We start from the raw sequence: 16,685 nt of genomic DNA, 5'->3' as shown, positions 1-16,685 counted from the left end.
GGTACCTATTGATCTACTCACATTGGCATGTTTTCGAACTGCTAGGTTGGCAGGAGCTGGAGCTAACAGCGGCCGCTCACACCGCTCCCGGGGTTTGAACCTCGGGCCTTTCAGTCTCCAGCTCAATGCTTTAACGCACTTCGTCACCGGGGAAAAACAGGAATATTAGTTGAATTAATTAGTCAATGTATGTAACGGCGCTCCATGCAGTCATGCCGGCCACATGACCTTCGTGGTGTCTACAGACAACGCCGGCTCTTCAACTTAGAAATGGAGATGAGCACCAACCCCAGAGTCAGACATGACTGGACTTAACGTCAGGGGAAAACTTTTACCTTTTACTTATATAAGATGCCATAGGTATTAATTTTGGCATAGTACTATGCATGTTATATTTTATGATTAACACATTTTAGACACCACTCCCATTGTGAACACTTGAATGTGGAATGAGAAATAACAATTGTCAACACAAATACAAAATTGACCTTATTGTGTTATTGAAAATTTTGCAAAATATGAGGATTAGGTAGATAAATAAGCTACTAAAAGGGACATGGGGAATTATTGCCAATAGATGAAATGATTATTAGTAGAACTCTGAGCTGGTACCATATTAACAGCTTTTTCCTCTTCTCTCTTGTAAGTACTTGGACATATCATTTTATTAAATCCAGGTGGCTCAAACAAAGTAAGTGTTTAATGCAATACACATGAACTCAATGTGAATGAATGCCACCCTTCTTTACAGCCAACCATCTTTAACCTCTCCATCTTGGTGTTGCAAGGGAACATGTCCAAAACAGTGAAAAAATTGTGCTTCATGATTTATGGCTAAATCAGGCTTCGATAACAATGGTCTAAATAAGTTCACATTCAGAGTGAATCAAATAATCTGTTCCTCTTTCCTAGTTACATCATGGATCCACTGTTTGATATGCCAAAAATCTGGAATGGAAAAATGGCATTTACTTGGTTACAAAGAAATTTGCATTTTTTTCTCCAATGTGGTCATGTAAATAATAATAACAATAACAACAACAATTTTTTATTTCTTACCCACCTCTCTTCATGGCTTGAGGTGGTTTACAAAACAATTAAAACACATAAGCACGCAAAAATACTACAAATACTCACACTAAAACGTACATAAAAGTTACAAATCAAAATGTATCTCTACAAAATACATACAAAAACACACTAAACAGAGATCAAACAAAGGACACTTAAAATTCATATTTAAAGACTGTCTGGGTAGGTTAACTAGCTCCAGAGATCATTCTCCCTAAATGTGTATACATCAATATTGGGCCTAGTCTATGCATGTAGAGTCTAAGGAGGCAGATGGACCACTTAAGATTATATTTTCTTTCTTTTATTTTACATTCACAACATCATTAGATAAAACCCGTAAATTCAGAATAAAGGCCCAGAAACTGGATTGTTCTAGATAACGTGCGAATACAATAGAGTCTCGCTTATCCAACCTTCGCTTATCCAATGTTCTGTATTATCCAATGCAGCCTGCCTTTTAGTAGTCAGTGTTTTGTAGTCAATGTTTTCAGTACATTGCAATGTTTTGGTGCTAAATTCGTAAATACGGTAATTACTACATAACATTATTGTGTATTGAACTGCTTTTTCTGTTGATTTATTGTAAAACATGATGTTTTGGTATGATTTGTAAAATCATAACGTAATTTGACATTTAATAGGCTTTTCCTTTATTCCTCCTTATTATCCAACATTTTTGCTTATCCAACGTTCTGCCAGCCCATTCGTTGGATAAGCGTGACTCTACTGTACCTAGAAATAACAACAGTCCTATTAGATGAAAAACTCAGATTACAGAGATGTTACTGATTACAGTAACATCTGAAAACACAGATTACATAAGATGTTGCTCAAAGGTTGACAAGATCCTATGAACATCTTTCACATAAAAAAATGTTGTCATAATTTAATTGAGAAATACAAATGTTCATGGACTCAGTGGCGGACCTGGCAACAATGAGCCTCCCCCCTCACATCATGTAATTTACAGGTAGGTTCTTCAGTAACCTCATGGAAGTAATATGCAATTACTCTCCACCTTTTCTTCCTGATCACATGGATGTCCCATTCTGATATCAGCAGACGTGCTTGCACAACCAGCTGATCTTTCCTCCTTCTTCCTGGTCACATGGGGATGCTCTGGGACACATTTATACTGCCCAATGTAGATAAGTGGAAAGTTAAAAAATAGGGTCTTGCAAAGGTAAAGGAAAAAATGAATGACCATGTTTTCCAACCAGGGAGCACTTATATCAGGCATGGGCAAGCATTCTAACTTGAGGGCCGCATGGTGGGCTGGAGTGGGGTGGGCAAGCCAGGAGGGAGGGGGGTTACTTCCCAAGTACCCTCCCTGCCCTTTCCTCTTCTCTTTTGGAGGCAGAAAGTGAAGGAAAGACAGGAAATGTTTGGATCTCAAAAGAGTTAGCCTTCGTCAGAATGAGATGGTGGACAGCAGAGAAAAAGTGTATTCATGAGACCCCAGATTGCCTACTCCTGATAGATAATCCTAGAATCCTAGAGATGTAAAAGACCCCCAAGAGCCATCCAGTCCAACCCCCTGCCATGCAAGAAGGCACATTCAAAGCACTCCTGGTAGACATCCTCTGTGGAAAATCCTCCAGAAGAAGAAGACTCCACCATACTCGAGGCAGCCTATGCCACTCTCCAACAACTCTTACTCTCAGGAAGTTCTTCCTAATCTTTTCAGTCAACTTTCTTTCCCTGCCATTTGAAACCATTGCTCCCTTATGCCCTGGTCTCTAGAGCAGCATAAAGTCAGTTTTCCCCCTCCTCCTCAATGGGACACCCTTTTAAACCTTGAAACATGGTTTGTATGTTCCCTCTCTCTACCTTCTCTTCTCCTAGATAAGTATCCCGCAGGAGGAAGGAAAAAGAGAAGGAAGGAAGGGTGGAAGGGAAGGAATGGAGGGGAGGGGAGGAAGGGAGGGAGGGAGGAAAGAGAGAAGGGAGTAAAGACAAAAGTGAAGGAAGGAAGGAGAAAGAGAGAGAAGGAAGGAGGGAGGAAAGAGAAAAGGAAGGATAGGATGGTGAGAGAGAGGACGGCCCGAGAAAAGAGCCCAAGGGGCTACATCCGGCCCCCGCGCCTGGGTTTACCCATACCTGACATATGCTCTTCAGATAGTTGGGAGTAAAGTTTTCTATTTTTTCCACTGGAACTCCTGCTTCGGGCTGGATTGGTTAGCTTTCCCCACCATTTGTAAACTATGCTTATGACAGGGCACTCTGGGAATATAATGTGCCACTAGAAACAGAAAAATGCAGCCCCATTCCTCAATACCTTTCCACAGCAGAGAAATGCAAATTATTACCAGCAAATCAGGAGGCCAAGCTTATTAAATTCTCCTGGAACGGAGAACAATGTCTGGCTGCTGCTGATGTGCCTTTTCTTCTAAATTTGGACACAGGCTGGCTTACAAATTAAAATGATTATAATACAGTTAAAAACATACCAAACATTGACATTAAAATAGAATTAAACTATTACAAATATTAAAATAACACACGTTAAAAAGATAAAAAGCATTTAAAACAATACATTTTTTTAAAAAAACCCTTTAATAGGCTTTTTGCATGAAAGACTTCTGCTCAAAATGCCTATCTGATTTTTTTTAGAAGTCCTCCCTTGAAAAACAGCAGGGAGGTGTTCCAGAGTCCAAGGGCAGTCATTGAAAAGATCCTATCTTGTGTTCTTATTAATTGTATATGTGAAGATGATAGGACCAAAAGCAGGGCATCTTAGTGTTCAGGCGAGGGTAGAGTATTTCAGATAGCCTGGAGTAATGAGATATATATATATATATATACACACACACACACACACACACACACACACACATACTAATACTTTAGTGGTGTCACTAGGGGAGTATGCAGGTGCAAACCATACTGGTTGACACCACCAGATATAATTTATTTTAAAGAAATAAGTATAAAATGTGATTTGAATAACTCATATAATAAACATTTACTACAAATCAACAAATGCAAATTATTTTTTTAAAAATATTTTCAAGCCATAGATGGTTGAATTTGTGGGTGCAGAATCCATGGATATGGAGGGACAACTGTGATTTCTTTAAGGTTACAGTTTAAAAGACAGACGAAAAGGCAGCATGTGCTGTCCCCAATAGGATTGACTTAAATCCTGTAAGTTTTAGGCTAGTTCAAGCAAAGTGCTGATGCTGTTGAAGCTGTTTTCCTTTCATTGACTTTAGTAATCTTTTTATTTGCAGTATCCAGAACAATAATATTTTGAGAGAGAGGGGCACATGAGAAATGGAGGTAGCAATGAGGACAGAAAGACAAAAATAAACTGGAAAAGTAGCAATAATAAAAACAAATAAGGGAAGAAAGAGATTGGACTGAATGTGTGCACATCAGGAAAAAAGAGAGAAGATTCCAGAGTGTCAGAGGCCTGGGGGCTGCCTGGAGAAATAAACACACAAGAAAGGAAGTATACAAGAACAAGGCACTGTTGAAGAAGACATTGAGGACAGCAGGGACAAATAAAGAAGACCCACAAACTCACACTAATAAATAATAGTTGTCTGTCAACTGATTGTTGATAGATTATTCTAATCCTATGGTTTCTGCGCATTGTATTTAATGATTATTTTGCATTGCAACTTCCTGTGAAGTATGAGGAATTCACCACAAAAGGTGGGGCAGGGCGGAGGAGACATTGAATTATTTTATTGCGCCATGAAATTAATTTTTTAAAGTAAAAAAATCTCAGAACTGGAAGGAATGGGTTATCCCAACCCAAGAAGAATGGCTGATAGAGGTCTATGAACGAGCTGAGATGGAAAACAACACTGATTAAAGAGAAATCTTTGATCAACAAGAAAGATTGGGACTTATTTATTCCCTTTTTGCAACAATGATGGGGGCAATTGTAGGACTTATGAGTTTAAAGTGTGGTTGTATAATATTATTGAAAGAAAACAGAATAATAAGGGATTAAAAAAAACCATCAGGTAGTGAGTGTACATTCACAGAATGGTTTGCATGTTTGTGTGATAGTTTTGTTTGTGTGTGTACGTATATGTTTTGTTCTTGTTTATATTTTTGATGTAGTTTTGTACTTAGCTATAGTACTTAAAATGTCACCATGTAGTTTTAGCATTATATATTATAAATTCTTACTTCTTCATATTACAGTAGAGTCTCACTTATCCAAGCTAAACGGGCCGGCAGAAGCTTGGATAAGCGAATATCTTGGATAATAAGGAGGGATTAAGGAAAAGCCTATTAAACATCAAATTAGGTTATGATTTTACAAATTAAGCACCAAAACATCATGTTTTACAACAAATTTGACAGAAAAACAGTTCAATATGCAGTAATGTTATGTTGTAATTACTGTATTTACGAATTTAGCACCAAAATATCACGATATATTGAAAACATTGACTACAAAAATGGCTTGGATAATCCAGAAACTTGGATAAGCGAGGCTTGGGTAAGTGAGACTCTACTGTATTACTGTCTTTTTATTATGTTCTCTTCTCTGAATTAAAATACTTTTAAAATCTCAAAATTAGGATGCAAATAAACTGCCTTACTTTAGATCTCTTAACCCAGTGTTGTTTATTCAACTATCTCCTAATCTGGTGCTCTCTGAATGTTGTAGACTAAAACTCCCATCATCCATGAGCATTAGAGATGTAGTTAAAAGATATGGAAGATAAGAGGCTGGGGAAAACCAGTTAGACTAGCAGTGGGCCTTCCTGCCATGGTCCTTTCTTTCACTTGTTTTCTGATTCTTTTAAATCATGAGTGGGCAGAGTGTGCTCATGAGTTACATGTCGCCATTTTTGTGGCCCTCACCACCAGTTCCAGGCATGGCAATCTGAAAGAAAATGCCCACCATCATACCATACTTCAGGGGACAAAGGCAACATAGTGTGTTTTGTGGAATAGAGAATTGTCCTCCACCTGAATACACGATACACAGCCTATTTCTTTACTAGAGGGATAAAGGTAGAAATAGAGTCAAAAACAGTCATGGGATGTGGTCTGATGAGGACAGGAAGCTGTGAAGCTCTGACTCCCTTTGTCACTATGCACCGAGTCTATATTTCACCACTCCTGGCTTCATCATTAATTGGGCAATTGCCATTATGCCTTTTGCTCTGGAATTCTCAATTTTCATTTTTCAAAGACAGGCTGCTGCTGGCTCATACCCTCCCTCAGCTCATTCATAGGCAGCTTTGAAAGGTGGTCTACATTGACATGTACATCATTAGACAGGAGAAGGGAAGCAAGGTATCAATATCAGAAATGAGAAATAGCAGGAAAAAGTACGAGGCAGGAAAAGAAAACAATTAGAAACAGTTTAGTGTCCTGAAGAAGGATTATGAGTGCCAAGTTGGGTTGACAGAATCCTCTCTGGGGGGAATGGGGAGGCAACCTGGAACATATTCGCCACTTGCTGCAATGCTTCATCAAAGCCATAAAATAGAACGATTCACCTTCTGTGCAAAAGCTGCTGGTTCCAGGTATGGTTGCTAATGACCTCTTCTGCTTTCAGGCCTACTTTAAAGCAGCTAAATGCTTGAGAGTTTGATTTGCAACCATGAACCCAAATTCAGTGAGTTATACATTGTGACTGTGTGCGTGTTTGCTTGTATGTTTGTTTCAGCCAGATAGCTGGGCTGACGTTTTCTAGCTCAGCATACCTTGAGATCATTTATCTTTAATTACTCAAGCCCAGTTGTGAACCAATGAGCAAAATTAGATTATGTTTGCCAGAGCTTTATGTACCTTTTTCATTCATAAGAAGGCAATCCGAAGCCAAAACACTCTCATGAGTAAACATTAATGGATGAATATGCATAAGTTGACATCAAGGGCAAAGTTCCAAACTCTAAAAGAGGAAAAGGCCAGCTTGACTCAAAAGGAAGTCCCACTAAATGCAGCTGAACCTACCTCTGAGTAAATCTGTACAGGATTTCACTGCAAGATACATTTATCCTGCCAGCAAAAGTTAAATGTTGCAGGAGCCCTGCCCAGCATTTCTAAATTCCTCATCAAGAAATGAAGAAAGCAACATTCTTCTCTGAACTCTCCAGTCAAGTGCAACAAACTTCAAAGGTGAAGCATTTGGAAAGCAATCTAAACAGGTTTCTAGCTTCTCATGTACAAGCATCTCAAAGCATTGTGAAGAGTATAATGACAGTACAGCATATTTTCTGCAAACTTTTGGTCCATTGTACAGAATACCTCAGTGTAGAAATGCTTGATTGTATAAATGTTAGTTCTTGGGGAAATGCTGTGATTTAGGAGCATAACTTTGCATTAAGAATGTCTCACATTCAATTTTTATATCCCCATTCAAAGTATCTCAGGGAGATGGTTAAGGGCCCTTCAAGATAGGACCAAAATGTGGGACCTCAGGTAAACGACACCTCAGGTAAACGACACCTCAGGTAAAAGCAAGTTAATGGAGAGAAAACTGGGGTTTCCCAGTTTACCCTACATTAATTAAACACCTAGGAAGATCCCGATCTTAAGCTAAGGTCCATATCTTTCCAGGGCCCTGTGGGGATTGACTCCTGAGACTGCATGCCGTGATCCCGGGGGTCAATCCCCACCGCATCCTGGTTCTTCATGCTCCTCATTTTCAAGCAATAGGAGGACTCACGGAGGGGCCTGCTCTGCCGGCACATCCCCTCGGGTAAGTTTTCTTTTCTTTTCTTTTTTTTGCGGGAATGGGTGGCTGAGTGGTGGCTGGATGCCATCCTGGGTCATCCTGGGCCATCTAGCCATCCCCTAGAGAAAGCCCAGGGTTGTGGGAGGGGGTGGGGACTGAAACCAAGGAGATAGTGGGTTATTTTAACCCACGTCTTCCTGGGTTTTACGCAAATGTAGAATGCCCCAAAGATGTGCATCTTCCTGAGATCTTGGAAAACTACTTTCAGTCAAATCAGGAAGTTTGGTTTAAATGGGCCACTGTCATGACTCAGTATAGTGTGATGGTTCAGACACAGTCCAGGATAGGAGCAGGAAAATTATTCATTCATTCATTCATTCATTCGTTTAATCTTGCCTTTCTCCAAATAATGGGATTCAGGGCAGCTAGCAACATATTAAAAACAATACAAGTTAAAAAAAATACAAAAATCAAAATAAAAGTATAACTATAAAAATTTTAAAAACTATTGCAAACCAAAATATTAACAATGTGTTACAAAATATTAAATGTGTTACAAAATCCAACCCTCATCACCTTTGAAAAGCCTGATGAAATAGAAATATTATTAATTGCTGCTGAAAGAACTAGATGGCACCATCCTTGCCTCTATGAGGAGGGAGTTCCAAAGTCTGGGAGCAGGTCTCAGTTCCAAGTGGCCTAGTTCCCCATTGTCATGGCCAGTAATCCAGAAATACAATCATCTTAGTCATCAGTTACCATTTTAGTGGTTCCAATATTGTGCGGATAATCATAAGGGTCTAAATTCACAGCATGCACCACTTTAGCCCTGGTCACCCACCAAGCCGACCAGCTCCCATCACATTATGTCAGCGTGATTCCATGGGTGAAGGAGGGTGGAGCCGGCTCATGTCACTACCAGGGCAACACAGGAGGGCTCCCGTGTTGCCGCTGGAATGCACGGGGGAAAGCAGTACACTCATGCTTCCCCCATCCGATTGCCCTTGGCTGGAGCTGAGAGATCTGGGGCATGGAGCCCTGGGTTTCCCACACCCCTCTACGAAGTGGAGCCCTCTGGCGGTTGTCTCACAAGATAATTAGTTATCAATAGGCCAATTAAAATTTCTAGAAAATGTCATGTAAATATACCAAAAATAGAATCATAGAGTCACAGAATCATAGAGTTGGAAGAGACCACGTGGGCCATGTAGTCCAACCCCCTGCCATGCAGGAAAAGCACAATCAAAGTGCCCCTGACAGATAGAGATCCAAATAAATTGCATTCATCACAGGGAACATTTCATGTATGACATCTGCTGTAGATGACAACAATGTATTGCACCACTAGTACCATCTCGCTTTTCAGGACTACAAGGATCTATCACTTAAAATACCCTTTCAACAAATTGCTCAATTGAAAGTGTACCGGATATATAAAGTGGATGCAATCCTGCTTGTACAAATCAATGACAAAATTAACATTAGCCTCAGTCAGATCAAGTTCAGTAAAAGCAGATAAAGTGAATTAAAATATACAGGTTAATGAGTTGATTCTAAAATTAACTTGTGTGTCTCACTAAAGATGGAAATGTCAGGCTAAGAACTAAATAGAGGTCAGTGTTTAAAGACCGCACTAATCACAGGAATTAGTGCATCCCGACATTGATTTATTTACATTGAATCTTCCTGAGCAAAGCTGCTTCTGCAGCCCAAGGCTCACTGAATCTCTAGGAAAGGATATTCAATGTATAGTTCTCAAGATATATTTGTGCTTACTGGATTCAGTGGTGGGTTTCCAAAACATGCTGAGCCGGCCCATCTGGCTGAAAATGACTTTCCTCTGAGAATCCAGTGAATTTAAAGGAGATGCAAGGGTTTAGCTGTGAGAAACTTATTAAAGGTGTTGTCCCCTCCTATATGACTGCTGTTTCCCCAAATTATTATTTTTTAGTTCTCAAAATTTTAGAATTGTGCCAACTTTAAACTTCAGTTGAGATTTGGTAAATAGAGTTTAGGCATCCGAAAGAGGGAGGGAGTGTCAGTCAAAATTAGCAGAGATTAACAGTGCAGTCCTCTGTGTTGTGTCATATACCTCAAGGACCCTGCTGCAGAAACATTAAAATTAAAGTGTGAATTATATATTAAGCAGCTACAATGTTTACCAGTAATACAAAATGCCACTTAGGTACATATGAAACAAATGAATTCCCTGTTTAGATTTTAGTCCCATCTGCAAGATTTTTCATTATGTATATACAAGTAAATTGGAGCCCCGGTGGCGAGTGCGTTAAAGCACTGAGTTGGGGACTGAAAGGTCCCAGGTTCAAACCCCGGGAGCGGCGTGAGCGGCCGCTGTTAGCTCCAGCTGCTGCCAACCTAGCAGTTCGAAAACATGCCAATGTGAGTAGATCAATAGTTACCGCTCCAGCGGGAAGGTAACGGTGCTCCATGCAGTCTTGCCAGCCACATGACCTCGGAGGTGTCTACGGACAATGCCGGCTCTTCGGCTTAGAAATGGTGATGAGCACCAACCCCCAGAGTCAGACATTACTGGACTTAACGTCAGGGGAAACCTTTACCTTTATATACAAGTAAAGTAGAGTCTCGCTTATCCAGCCTTTGCTTATCCAAGGTTCTGTATTATCCAGCGCAGTCTGCCTTTTAGTAGTCAATGTTTTTGTAGTAAATGTTGCAATATTTTGGTGCTAAATTCGTAATACAGTAATTACTTCATAACATTAGTGTGTATTGAACTGCTTTTTCTGTCAATTTGTTGTAAAACATGATGTGTTGTTGCTTAATTTGTAAAATCATAACATAATCTTATGTTTAATAAGCTTTTCCTTAATCCCTCCCTATTATCCAACATTTTCACTTATCCAACGTTCTGCTAGCCATTTATGTTGGATAAGTGAGACTCTACTATATTCCAAAATCCAAAAGAATCCAAAATATTTAACAATTCTGCTCCCAGATTGTACTCAAATACAATGAAAACTGTGTGTATGTGTCTTTCTAATCAGTAGCAATAGAGTTAGTATTGCTTAGCCAAGTAGCTATTTTTTTGTACTGCATGCTATAAGATGTAGTACAGAAGCACTTTTTTTTCAAATTAATAGGAAATTGGCCTAATAATAAAAGGAGTCTTTTACTATCACCTTTTACAAATTTCCATTAAATAAGACTGGAACTAATACAAAACTTATCTCTCTAGCCCAATCTACTCTAACCATTTAATGCAGATCAAACTACACTACATGGTCAGTGTAGTTGTAGGACCTTATCAAATGGAGAGGTCTGCCCCCCCCCCTTTCTACACACTTTTGAAACAGTTTACAGACGGAGTCCCACAGAGCCCATCATATGAAGCAAAACTAGTTCCACCAGTCATCCATGGAACTTTGTCTGTAAAATGTTTCAAAAATGTGTAGAAATGGGATTATGGAGTTTGGGAGCAATCATCCCAGACAATTTGCCTCACACTCTGAGAGATGCCTACTCGAGCCTGCCAGAACCTGACTGGTGACCGTCACCCAGAGGACCTTTTCATCGACCACCCCAAGACTGTGGCATGACATGCCAGAAGAGCTCCGACAGATAGATCAGCTGCTGGAATTTAAAAACCATCTAAAGACCTATCTCTTCCAACAGATCTGCCCAGCCAGTTTTAAGCATGAATTTTAAACCTGTGTCTTGTGTTTAATCTCTGTTCTGTGTATTTTAATATGTATTTTATAGAAATACATTTTAATATGTATCTTTTATACATTTAATATGTATATTTATAGAATTTACAGTGTTTATGTGTAACCTGCTTGGAGCCACAAGGAGAGGCGGGTAAGAAATAACATCAACATCAACATCATCATCATCATCATCACCCTGATTCGCACAAAAACGGCTGAAGGTGCTTAATTTAACATGTTATGGGATCTACCAGATTTGCCTGTTAGACCGTTTTAGTGACATTGAAGAGTGGGCATTTCTGTGGATGGTCTCCAAATGAGCATTGATGGTTCTTTTCTCGCCAGTAATCCTCTTGCATGATTCTTTTACAGTAATTTGTAAAATTAATTTATTCATCAGAACTTGCATACTAGTGATATTTTCCTTTTTTAGACCTAGATTTTGGACTTCAACAATTCTGAGGTTTCCCCTTTTTTAATTAAAAAGGAAAAGAAAGTGGTATGGGAGAGGACTACACTCACCCATGTGATAGCTCAGAAGGCGGAGGATTACTGTAGAAATGAACAAAAGTACATTGTGTGTAATGGGGTGAATATATTATCCATTTTCATTATAAATGCAACAAAATGAAGTTCTCCCCTCACCCACCCCCTGCTTTCCCCTCCCACATGAGATGTGGTTCACATATAATGAAGCTCAATGCAGTTAAACTTCATTCTGAAACTTTATTATATGGCAGTGTAGATCAAGCCCCAGAGGAGAGGTTTGATGGGAGGGATTTTGAGTATGAGACATTCCATTACATTTTTTTAGAAATTATACACTTGATCTTATTCTTAATTCTCAGGTCAAACTATGTGGCACACTTAGCATGGCTTAAGTACATGTACCTTAAGTGACGAAAGACACCATTTGTCCTAGCATGGTTTTTTTTCCTCACGTGGCCTCTTTGGAGGCTTTTAAACAGAGGCTGGATGGCCATCTGTCGGGGGTGCTTTGAATGCGATTTCCTGCTTCTTAGCAGGGGGTTGGACTGGATGGCCCATGAGGTCTCTTCCAACTCTACTATTCTATGATTCTATGATTCTATGGCTACCTTGGATTCCAAAATGATTTGTTCTGTGATTTGACTTAGGAAAGTAAACAACAAGATAAATTTGCAACTGCAATCACCGTGGCATGCATTCACAAGGAAATTCCAGTGTTGACATGGAAAAAAACATGCTAATTACTGGGAATATATCTAGTTTGACCTTAGCATTTCTTTTGATGGTCATTCACCCAATAGTTTCTCATTCTTAGTTTGCCATGTGAGCACTTAGATCCACTGTGTGAATTCTCAAATGCAGTAGGATCATTTCTGTCATGGTAAATAGTGTTCCTGATGGCTACTGAAGCTAAAAACTAGAGACAAGGGGAGGGATAGAAAACAAAGCATTTGTCTGCAGTGCAAACAGTTACACATTTAGAAACACATGCCCATAAGCCAGAAACCCAGATATTGATTATTAGATAGCATTTGACATCATTTACAGATAAGAATTTAGGCCAAAGTTGCTGGTTATCACATCGGTATCGCTATACGCTACTTCTTTGCTAATAGTTGTTCTGAGACACTGGACACAGAGGGGGAGAGAGAGAGGAAAAGAGAGAGGGAGAAAGGAGGGAATAGTTTCAATTCAGGAAACTGCTTTCTTTTGAAGACTTCCACATAAAGGCATAAAACCCATCAAAACATCCTTCATGGAAAATTATTGAGTCCAAAATAATAAATGTCTCCTGGAATGAGTATTGTAGGTCGCTTCACTGCATATTCTGAGAAGCCGTTAATGATACCTTTCTTAAGGAATTTTTAACCTGTCAGCAATATACGTCTTTTGTTCTTTAGTCCTTTAGGTTAATAAAATCAAGGCCAGGGATGGTGAAGCTATTTGATATCAGTAAAATTTAATGTACCACAGGGAGTGTGTTGGGGAGGGAGGGGGGACCTTGCTTAATTGTGTGTTCAGGGCCAGATCCACCTACCTAGGCACCCTCCCGTTGCAAGCAATTCTGGCTATTGAGATGTTATTATTGCCGAGGCCCCACCACAATGATGTTATAAATGCATTCTTCCTGAAAGATTCTCTCAATATGCAATTCAAAAGATGGCTGCGTGCTGAAAAGCACAGTGCAGTGACTCTTTTGTAGTTTTAAAAATCATCTTCCAGGTCATTAGAAGGGAGATTATCATTAATGGGACTGCATGACTAACAGATTCAAAAGTAAAAGTCACACCCGGCATGACATTTTTCAAAATGAGAGATGTTCTCCATGATCTGGTATGGAGGAATTGCCTTTTGCATGGGTAACAGAGTCTTTTTTTCTAAAATATAAGTCTGATTATAATCCAAATCATTTATGTTCTCTAGTCTTTATCTGTCTGGGGGTGGGGGAGACTTGTTTTGCTTTTCATTGGGCATGAACCTGTTATGAACTTTCCTTACTGATTTCAGGTAGATCTATCATCATAGGGGTAAAGACAGATGAAAAGATTAAAAGAACATGTGATATCAACATCAGGAAATATTAAAGCACTGGAAACCTTCTCATCAGTAGATATGGGTGGAAGCCTGGCATTTGTATGCTTAAAGGTTATACAGCTCACTGAGAAAATGGCCAAAACTACTCAAAGGTTTTGTTTGGTTAAAATGAACAAAGAAAATATTATGAATAGGTCCTCAGCCCTTAATTAGGATTCAAAGGGGTATTTAAACTAATAAATCAATAATGGGGGGAGGATTGGAAAGGAAGGCTTACAGATGCTTCTCATAAAGGGCCATGTGTAAGATAGAAAGGGAGTCATGGATTGACTAGCTACAACATGGATCCCATTTTATGAATCACCAAGGAAGATGAAATATCAAAAAGAGGACAAAGAGGGTAGTAACTTATATAAAAGTTACATATACTAATGTATATGTATACAGGACTCAGGATTATGAAGAGTGAATGCCATTGCCAAAATAGGTTCAGCACCTTGGAGAACTCCTCTGAAATCCCATAAAACCCAATGTTGAGTTATCACTGGAGGTTACTGAGCTACCCAATGTTACAGCAGTTGATATCAATATGACTACAACAACTCCATCTAATGGAATTTCACAAGGAGAGGCGGGTAAGAAAGAAAATTATTATTATTATTATTATTATTATTATTATTATTATTATTATTCTTTGTAAGCCGCATTGAGTCCTTCGGGAGATGCTAGCGGGGTACAAATAAAGCTTAATAATAATAATAATAATAATAATAATAATAATAATAATAATAATATTCTCTGGCAGCTCTATAGACTTCACCAAATTACAGAGAGTTAAAGTGAAATTAAATTGCTGTAGCTGTATACATACACTGTTTGCATAGTATATCTCACTATTGTAGGGATGGCTACAATCAGCAGGCTTTTGTGCTTGCTCAGGCTGTTGTCCATAGTAATAGGCAATTGCAAAGCTCCCTTGTGCTTCCTTTGGAATCTTTTTTCTTTGCACTGTACACAAAGCTCCCTTCTCTTTGCATTGTTTTGGTGGCTTACCTAGAGTATTGCTGCCATTGCAAGGTACACTTTGCACTGGAAAGTAGAAATACCATTTTATTTTCTAATTTCAAAAATTTCAGGCAACCAGGCCGTAAAGCACAAGTTTTTATGTTATAGAAGTAACCTATTTTAATACTACTGTGGTGTAATACTACTGAGTGTCAATGCAATCCCATGAATATTTATTGAGAAAGAAGCCCCATGTTACATTGGGAACTTTCACTAGGAAACATCAATTTAGTTACATTCTTAGTAAATCAAATTTTTTGTGTGTGTCAGGAGCGACTTGAGAAACTGCAAGTAAATCAATGATACCCAAGTATCTTTCCATAGGTGCATGTAATGTGCACTTTTTAGAAAAAAAAAATGTTGTACAACTGATTAAAACTAGTGGGTAGGCCTGACAGAAGATATAGGTCTTTAAATATAGGTCTTTAGATGGCAGGTCGTTCCACAGTCTTGGGGCAGCTGATGAAAAGGTCCTCTGAGTTCTGGCAGGCTGGAGTAATCTTCCCCCAAAGGTCCTAAGTGTGCACAGCGGATTGTACTGGAGAAGGCAATCCTGTAAGAAACCTGGACCCAAACCATGTAAAGTCAAAACAAACACTTTGTGCTTTGCCCATAAACTAACTGGCAGCCAATGGGGTGACTTTAGTATAGGTGTAATATGCTCACTCCTGGATGTTCCTGTAACCAATCTGGTTGCCGTATTTTGAACCAACTGGAGTATCCAAACTTGGTACAAAGGTAGCCCAATGTAAAGCACATTGCAGAAGTCCAACCTTGAGGTTACCAACATATGTGTTGCCATCTTAAAGTCCTCCAAATATAGGAAGGGGTGTAGCTGGCGAATCAGCCAAAGCTATTAATGAACACTCTTGACCTTCACATCTATCTGGGCTGACATTTGGATAGAGAGATCCAGAAGCACTCCCAATATGTGAACACAGACTTTCAGAGGGAGTGTAGCCACATTCAGAACTGGTTGACATACCTCCATCCCCAAATTAGGACCCTTGATGGCAAGCAGCTCTATTTTTAATATATACACATTCAATGTAATGTGCTCTATTGCTGAGAGTCTGGAATGGAGCTCATAACACAACTGCCTTGCCCTATTGGCTTTACCATAGAGATCCTCTTGACTTGGTACACTTGCAACACTTGTGTACTTTAGAACCCCAATCATAAAAATCAGCTTCTCTCCCTTATACTGATTTTGAGAGAAGATTCATTAAGTTATGTGAAGAGCAAAGACATTATGGTGATAACCAAAATGCAGGAGGGGGATGGGAGCATATAAATAAGAGCCGCCGAGAGAAGCAGTATTAGAATTCAAAATAAGGTATAACAGAATGGGTAGGGGTCAGAACTGAAATAAATTTTGCTGGAGGCATTTCAATTTCAGGATAAGAGATGGTGAGGTGGTTAAGAGAAACTGATTAGATTAGTCATTTATATTCATTGGTAGAGAATGTTAGCGTGGGCAAGGGGTATCTGAATGGAGAATGCTGTTAACTCACATGTAACTATTAATAAAAGAAATGTCCATCATCACCGAGGAGTGAAAGCAAAGGACTACATCAAGTTTTCTTTTCTCTTTTGAGCGCCTGTAATACCTTATGTAATACCATGCCTTTAATACCTTATGGCTTTCTGTCCAGACCAACCCTATTTTCTAACAGCTGCGT

This window comes from Anolis carolinensis, chromosome 4 (genome assembly GCF_035594765.1).
Source record: "Anolis carolinensis isolate JA03-04 chromosome 4, rAnoCar3.1.pri, whole genome shotgun sequence".
Taxonomy (NCBI): Eukaryota; Metazoa; Chordata; class Lepidosauria; order Squamata; family Dactyloidae; genus Anolis; species Anolis carolinensis.
Note: the sequence above shows the minus strand (reverse complement) of the source record.